We start from the raw sequence: 8,676 nt of genomic DNA, 5'->3' as shown, positions 1-8,676 counted from the left end.
CTTTAAAAAAAACTTTATTTATTGATTGAATACTTTTGGGAGTAAGTATTATAAAATCTCTATTATAGATGGTGACAAATGTGATGATCTAAAGGGGGGTAATCTATAACGAGATCAAAGGGGGTAATCTATAATAAAGATGTAATTATAATTACTCAGAGTTGAATAATTATAATTGTGGGTAGAGAATAGAGAAATTTAAGGGTTAGATGAGTGTTGTTTAGGCTGGTTCTTATAGCATAAATATCACCTTTTTTCCTTTAGAAATGATGAGGTAAGTATTTTGGGTTTCAATACAATTCAATTTTGGGTTCCTTTATTAGGTTTCTTCAGTTTTAAGGTAAGTTTACAATGGCAATGGTAAGTATAAAATCTTTAGTTTTAAGGTAAGTATAAAATCTTTAGTTTTAAGGTAAGTATAAAATCTTTAGTTTTAAGGTAAGTATAAAATTAATAGACTGAACTTCTTGGTGGTTCTAGTGCAAGTAAGTTTTCTTAGCTTGTTAAATCTATATGTTAGTTATTAAACTTCCAGTACGTTTAACGAAAACTGGCGATAAAAATGTTAGCGATGCCACATTTTGTGTCTTTTACGATATCGCTTACACTACAAAAAAAATACTTATATTAATTGAATTTCAAATGATTAATATAAAAATTATAATGAATATAAATTATAATTTTAGTGTTCAAACTAGTTTGGACATGCCGCCGGCCTTGGCACTAGGCAAGAATTGGACCCTGTTGGGTACATAATACGTGAGCCAGCGAACGAATCGCCTCCACTAATATTTTAACGTCTGGTGTTGTCGATTTAGTTGGTGTTATAGCTGATTGAGTGACTTGTTGACTGGCTTGCTGTTGGTTGTCACGACTTTCTGGCTGTTGATGTTGTTGTTGACGGTTTGACTGCTGTCGTTGACCTTGTTGCTGTTGATGACGAACACGTTGACGACGTGGGTGCAACAATGTGTGATGATACCTGTCACATATCCTGCAGGTGTCCATCGATTGACAAGCTCTTATTGTGTGGCTTTTTGCAAGACAGTTGATGCAATAGCGGTGGTTCTCCACCACGTCCTCTCTCGCAGTGCGTGAAAGCTGGTACACAACGCACACTTGTAAATGTCCGGGTCGCGTCTTCTAGCGCTATTGGTTGTTTGGCTGCGTCGACTTGAAGTAGGCCGGGTGGTTTCGTCTCGACTTCTAGTGCTATGGGATGTTTGGCTACGTCGACTTGAAGTCGGCCGGGTGATTTCGAGCCTTCGGTTATTCCTAAGGGTATAAATTACTTTATTAAAAATGGATAAACGTAAGTGGGGAGGTTATATGCTGTTGAATGTAAAGTTATATGTATATAATTTTAGGAATATAAATGAGCAATATGTGAATGTGTGTAAAGTAAGCTAAAGTTTAAATTAAGAGATATGAGAATAATAATGTGAATTCATATATATATTATAATAAAGGTTTTGGTTAATTTTAGAGAGAAATTCTGAGATCTAGCAAAGAGGTTCACTTTTATTTGCAAAGGGAAGAAGACACAATTTAACAATTGGGCGAGTTATTGTTCCGGTAGCTACGCGTACCTCAGCTGCACGTATATTGTTATCAGAACCTGGGAATGTTTTCTCAATCCTTCCTAAACGCCATTCGTGGGGTGGTAATAAATCATCTATTACAACCACTAGGTCACCAACATGAATGTTTGGAGAAGAGTTCTTCCATTTGTAGCGCTTGTGTAGAGACTTGAGGTAGTCTTCTTTCCATCGTATGGAACATTGATGGTGAATTTCCTTCAATTTTTCCCATCGGTTTATAAGGGACATATCCTGGAAGCTTTGTTCTGGGAACGCTATCAAGGGAACGCCTCTTAAAAAGTGACATGGAGTCAATGCTGTCAGATCTGTGGGATCTTCAGATAGTGCAGATATTGGTCGAGAGTTGAGTACTCCTTCAATACGAGCTAACACAGTAGCCAATTCTTCGTAAGTAAATTTATGGGACCCCGCAACTCATTTAAAGTGGTATTTGAAGCTTTTTACGGCGGCCTCCCATAAGCCACCCATGTGCGGAGCGTATGAATTTCCACTCGAACCCGTGAGCAATGTATTTCTGAGCTATGTCGTGAGCTGCATGTTCAATAAAAGTTGAAAATTCGAGTTCAAGTGCTCTACTGCAACCGAGAAAATTTCTGCCATTATCTGTTACTACCCTTTGGGGTAGGCCTCGCCTCCCAACGAAACGACTAAATGCGGCCTGAAATGCAACAGAGGATAGATCTGAGCAGGGTTCTAGATGAATAGCTTTCGTGCTGAAACAAACAAAAACACTCACGTAACCTTTAACATAGGGTGATTTTCTTAATGAAGATGTCTTTAATTCAAACGGCCCAGCAAAATCAATACCTGTTATTTGAAAGGGTAAAGAAAGGTTACAGGTAAGGGTGCCATTATTTGTGAACATGGCTGCTGTTTGAATACTATACAACATTTACAGTTACGTATTATCTTCTTAATACGCGGTTTGAGTCTGAATATAAAAAATTCAGTTTGTACTGCTCTGTACATTTGACTGCATTCAGCGTGACATAGAAATTTGTGTAAATGGGTTAGATACAATTGGCAAAATCGAGAATTACCAGGTAAAATGATAGGGTAACGTTCCGAATAAGGAAGAGAGGATTGAGATAATCTACCATTTACTCTCATGATAGAATTTGGATCTAGAAAAGGGTTCAAACTTTTGAGGGAACTTTTGTTTGATATAGGCTTACCCCCATTAACACGAAATCTGGTTATGCCTTAACTAATAGTTATATTGTCGGTTAAAATTATTTTTGTATGAAAACTGTCAGTATAACTATTAGTTAAAACATAACCAGACTTCGTGTTACTGGGGGTTAGAGTTATTTAGACAATTATATTCATCTGGGTAAAAACTTTTCTGAGCTAAAATAATTAGTCTAGTTTTTGCATTTTTCATTTCGTTTTGAGTCAAATGATACGGAGCTTTACTATTTTCAATTGGTTCTCGCTTTTTTAGGGATCGATTACAGAATCTAAAAATGTAACAAAAAATGCGTAATGCCTTGGGGTATGATGAATATTTATTTAAAATATCATTTCTATCAACTTCGGTGTGTAAGGATTGAGTTTCTGTGCTTTTTTCGATAGAGTGAAGAGGATTTCGTTTTGGCCATGCAGAAGAGGGATTAGTTAACCATGAAGGGCCATGCCACCAGAGGGAATTGTGAGCAAGTTCCTGTGGTTTGCAGCCACGTGTTCCCAGATCTGCTGGGTTGTCGTGCGTTGAAACGTGTCGCCATATTGCATCTGGAGCAATGAGATTGATCTGAGAAACTCTGTTGGCCACATATGTCTCCCATGTTGAAGGGGGTTTAGAAAGCCAACCCAGGACTATGGATGAATCAGTCCATAAATATATATCTTTGGTTTTAAAATTTAATGTAGAGTTAACATACTTAAGGAGTTTTGTTAAGAGTAGGGCTCCGTTAAGTTCAAGCCTTGGAAGACAAACTGTCTGAATTGGAGCAACTTTACATTTGGCTACTAACAAATTTGAAAACGCTGTGTGGGTATGACTTTGACACCTTACATATAACACTGCACAGTATGCTGATTTGGATGCATCAGAAAACCCGTGAATTTGTATAGTATCTGAAGGTGTATATTGTAGCCAGCGGGGTATAGAGATAGTTTCTACTTTCTGTAGATCTTGAACAAGAGTATTCCAATTTTGAAGGGAATCTTGGGAAACTTCTTCGTCCCATTGTAGCTTTTCTAACCACAATTGTTGCAACAAAATTTTTGCTCTGATGACTATTGGAGCCAGCCATCCAGCGGGGTCAAATAATTTTGCAATCGTGGAGAGGATTTGTCGCTTTGTTATTTTTGTAACTTGATCGATTTCTGCAAATTGATAAGTAAACGAGTCATTTAGCGCATTCCATTTAATACCAAGTGTTTTGGTAGCGCTCGTCTCATGGAAGCGAAGAAAATCAAGATCATAAAAATCTTCTTTTGGTAAATGTGTGAGAAGTTTGGGATTATTTGCTGTTATCTTTTTTAATGGAAAACCCGCTGAATTTAATGCTTCTATAAGCTGAGTTTGGGCAGTGAGAGTTTCTTCGATTGTATAGCCACCAGACAGAATATCATCAACATATGTTTCTGTTCGCAGAATTGATGATACCTTTGGGTACTGGGATTCTACATCTGAGGCGAGTTGTAAAAGGGTGCGAATCGCTAAAAAGGGGGCGCAGTTTACTCCAAAAGTAACTGTTTTTAACTCAAAATCTTTAATAGGGCTGTCTTGTTGACGTTGGAACAAAATCTTTTGATAGGGTCTATCATCTGGGTGTATAAGAATTTGGCGATACATTTTTTGAATATCGCCACTAAATACAAATTGATACTTTCTCCAATTGAGTATTGTTGTGATTAAATCACTTTGAAGAGTGGGGCCTGTATAGAGAACATCATTCAGCGAAACTTGAGACTTAGTTTTTCTCGACGCGTTGAAAACGACTCTAACTTTTGTGGTTTTGTGTTCTGGTCGCACAACCGCGTGATGGGGTAAATAATATGAGAGATATTTGCCTTGAGATATAATTTCTTGGGAGTTAGATTCTTCCATATGATTTAGTGATAAATACTCTTCCAAAACTGTTTTGTATTGGGACTGTAACTCTGGATCTTTCGAAAGTGTCTTTTCCATTCTGGAAAGGGCTACGAATCGTGAAGATCCGAGGAAGATTTCTTTAGGATATTCTGTCTTAAATGGTAATCTAACTATATATCTACCATTTTTATGGCGAGTGGTTGTCTGAGTATAGAAATTTTCACAAAATTCATCATATTTTGAGTTTGTGTGAACCGATGGGATTTCTTCATCTTCCCAAAACTTTTTTAAGAGTGTAGCGAGTTCATAATTTTCATTCGAGCTGACTTCAGTTGTGAAGGCTTGAATTGCTTCAACTTTCATGGGACCACTAAGTACCCAGCCAAAAATAGTTTTATAGGCAGATGTTTTGCCACAAATATTTTTTCTTATGCCATCGAGATTGATAAAATGCTCATAGTCATTGCCTAAAATTAAATCAATTTGGGAAGTTTTATTAAAAGTTGGGTCGGCTAGATCTAAGTTTTCAAGTTCTTTTGTGTTAGGGATTTCAAATGAACATGCTGGGAGCCGTTTTGTTACTTTTGGCAAGACTATAGCTTTTATAGGGATTCTTATATTTGTTCTTTTGGCGTATAGTGTGAACTCACATTCTTTATTTGCAGCTTGCTTTTGACCACCAATTCCCACGATTTCGAAATGAGTATTTTGATAAGGGAGCTGAAGACGATTTCTAATTCGTTCAGTTAAAAATGTTCGTTGAGAACCAGGGTCAATTAAAGCTCTAATAGTAAATAATTCGCCTCTACATTCTATTTGCATGAGTGCAGTTCGTAATAGAATGTTCTCATTGCTAGTAAAACAATTAGCTTGAATGTGTTTTGAGGTAGTAGGCTGCTCACTTTGAGTGTCATTTTGAGTAATTTTTTGGAAAGAGTTTTGGGAATTAATGTGTTTGTTTGAAACATTTTCAGCAATTTCTTTATTATTGGCAATATTTTGAGACTTTTTAGCCATATGCAATAGGGTGTGGTGCGGTTTTTTGCAATAGAGACATGTTCGTTTGCTTTTGCAGTTTACTTTAATGTGAGAATATCTTAAACAATTATTGCAATATTTATTTTTGAACACATAATCAATTCTCTCTTGTACTGAGAATGATCTAAATTTTGGGCATATTCTGAGTGTATGTTCTTCATTACATAACTTGCAAGAGGAGTTTGCGTTTTCTTGTAATACATATGTTTGTATGTTTGAAGATTTAGTGAGGGACAAGCTATCTTTCGAGCTGAAGGAATGTCAAAGAGAATTTTTATCTGATTGTCTACAAGAACACGCTTGTTCTCGTAGCGGGATTCTAATGCATTCCATGCCAGTTCAAAATTATCGTGTGAGAGAGGATATCTTTTTACTATTTCACCAGCTTCGCCTCTTGTTTTGTTACGAAGATGATACAACTTTGTGACGGGAGTGAGCTTTGAGTGATTAATGTACACTGCTGTGAACATATCACGAAACGAGGGCCATTCTTCGTAACTACCCCTGAATACTTCTGTATCACAGGGAGGTAGCTTTATGCAATCGCTTGAGTTATTTGGCATAATGTCCTGTCTTAAAGCTAGAGCTGGGATAGAATAGCGGGATGTTGACTGAAATAAGGCATATTTGGGGTTTCTATGTGAGAAACTTTTATTAAATCCACAATTTGGGAGGAACAGTGATAATATGCGCTTACGCATGCATCATATTCACTTTTAGCTTGTACTTTAAATTCAGAATCAACTGTGTTACTTTGAGATAACATGACATTTTTGTAAGAAACATCTAAATTTGTCCATCTTGTTTCTAAGTCTTTTAACTTAATTTCCAGAACTGATTCAGTTTGATCTTCTACTTCAGTTCTGTTGAATAAGTCGCAAAAGTGAAGCAAATGTTCACAATTGAACAGAAAACAATCTTTAGAGGGTGATCCAGTTAAATCGTTGGACGTAGAATTGGACGTAGATGTATTGGATGTTTTGCAGAGTGAAATGATACTAGGTTTTAATAAGGGAATACAATTGAACCCTGAGTATATGGGTGTGATTGTAGTGAAATGATACTAGGTTTTAATAAGTGAATACAATTGAACCCTGAGTATTTGGGTGTGATTGTATTGAATAAACTTTATAATGAATAGAATATAGAGTACGATACTAAATATGTTATTTAATTAATTGAGGCAATTTTTTTAGGTAAAGGTTTAAAGAGTTATAGCATTAAACACTTATTGTATAGTGTTAATAGTTAATTTTACTACTCTGCTCGTTGTGATAGAGATAAAAACTATAGGAAATATAGCACTAGTTGCGAACAGAGTATGTAAAATTGCCTAGTTGACTAAATTCACTTTTATTAGCACCGATTTAATGGGTTAAAGTGATAAAAGCGTGAAAAATATATTAAAAATTCTTATTTTATGCGGAATGTAGAAAAATATCAAATTTGGGGGTAAGCTGTTTCGAAAATTTAATATTAGTTAAATTTATACTAATGAATTTTGCTTTTTAAACAGGTTAAGAGTTTTTAAAGTTTTCTTCCAAATATAAATGTTTTCGGAAAATATAGGTATGTATGTATGGTAAGTGAATCAAATTTCTCATGAAATTTTAATTTTTGTTGAAATTTTGATTCTATAGACAAATTTTCTTAAAATTTTTATTTTTCTTGCAAATATTTCTTATAAATTGTATTAAGAATATATATATTTTTTTTTAACAAGATATAAATATTAAAATATTAAGATTCAATATGTTATAATTGTGTTGTATTTGAAATTTATTTAAAACGTGTAAAATAACACAATTGTAAATTTTAATTTTTTGTTGAAATTTCTTAAATTTATTATTTTTTGCAAATATTTTATAAATTACGAAGAAAAGGATTAAGAATATTTTATAACAAGATATAAATATTGAATTATTACGATCCAATGTGTTATAATTGTGTTGTATTTGAAATTTATTTAAAACGAGTAAAATAACACAATGGTAACTCTTATGAGAAATGTGTATACTGCAATGAGAATAGCTTAAATTGTTATTGTTTCTATAATTAAATTGTTGTGAGATTGTATTTTTTATTAGATTTAAACTTGTTTTTTGATTATGTCTAATCAATTTAACTTTCCCAAGTAAATTTAAAATTTTTCAAATTAGTCTGTGAAACAATTACAAAAATATAATATATTCACTTTTCCACCTCTGATTTGTTTTAGGTATTCCTTTTTAAGTTTATTCTTTTTTGGGTTTATTGTTTTCTCTTTTGAACTAACTTTGTATTTTCTATTTAAGTTACTTTGTAACAAATATTTTTCTTACTCTTTTTATAGTGGACTGTAAGCTTTTTATTTATTTTTTAAGAGCGAGATAATTATCTTTTTAATGAAGTTCTAGTTTAATAACAATTTCATAAATTTTTGTCTTTTATTTTTATGTACATAAATCACAATACTATTTGAAATATGTTTGGATGAATTTGGAAAAATGATAAATGAATGATTTAAGAGATTTTAGAATGGGGAAACAAATTAAAAGAGACTTACTTAATAAAGAGAACAAGAGAATGTGTTTTTAGTTGTTTATCTCTTAGCTGAACGAAATTTCCTGGTTTAAATTCTCTTATTTGGGATGATCAAATGATGTGGTGGTATAATATTTCTTTCTGCTTTTCTTAAACACTTGTTTCTTGTATTATTTCTTTATTAGTTTTTAAATTATGTATGTAACTATTTTCTCATTTATGTATCAATGTGAACTTGTTTTATCCTTTTCTTTTGTTTTCTATTTTTGGTATATAATAATAATTTTATAGAATGTAATACTGGGCAAAAATGGCGAAACTATTTGGAAATTTTTTAATATGTATATATGTAATTATTTTCTCACTTTTCTTTTAATTTGAACTTGTTTTATTCTTTCCTTTTGGTTTCTATTTTTTGTATGTAATAATTTTATAAAATAGGCAAATGAACTATGTCATTCCAAATTTTGT

At 33.4% G+C, this 8,676-nt stretch overlaps 1 long non-coding RNA gene across 1 annotated transcript; it reads right to left on the bottom strand.

Moving 5' to 3' along the window:
- Positions 1-281: 281 nt before the first annotated feature.
- Positions 282-8,467, bottom strand: LOC135950966 (uncharacterized). Its single transcript, XR_010575951.1, has 2 exons — positions 8,228-8,467; positions 282-1,275 (listed from the first exon to the last, which is right to left on the bottom strand). It is a non-coding gene; the product is annotated as an uncharacterized LOC135950966 (long non-coding RNA).
- Between the last annotated feature and the right edge of the window lie 209 nt (positions 8,468-8,676).

The sequence above is a fragment of the Calliphora vicina genome, chromosome 2 (genome assembly GCF_958450345.1).
Source record: "Calliphora vicina chromosome 2, idCalVici1.1, whole genome shotgun sequence".
Lineage (NCBI taxonomy): Eukaryota > Metazoa > Arthropoda > Insecta > Diptera > Calliphoridae > Calliphora > Calliphora vicina.
Note: the sequence above shows the minus strand (reverse complement) of the source record. Positions and strands in the feature narration are given on the sequence as shown.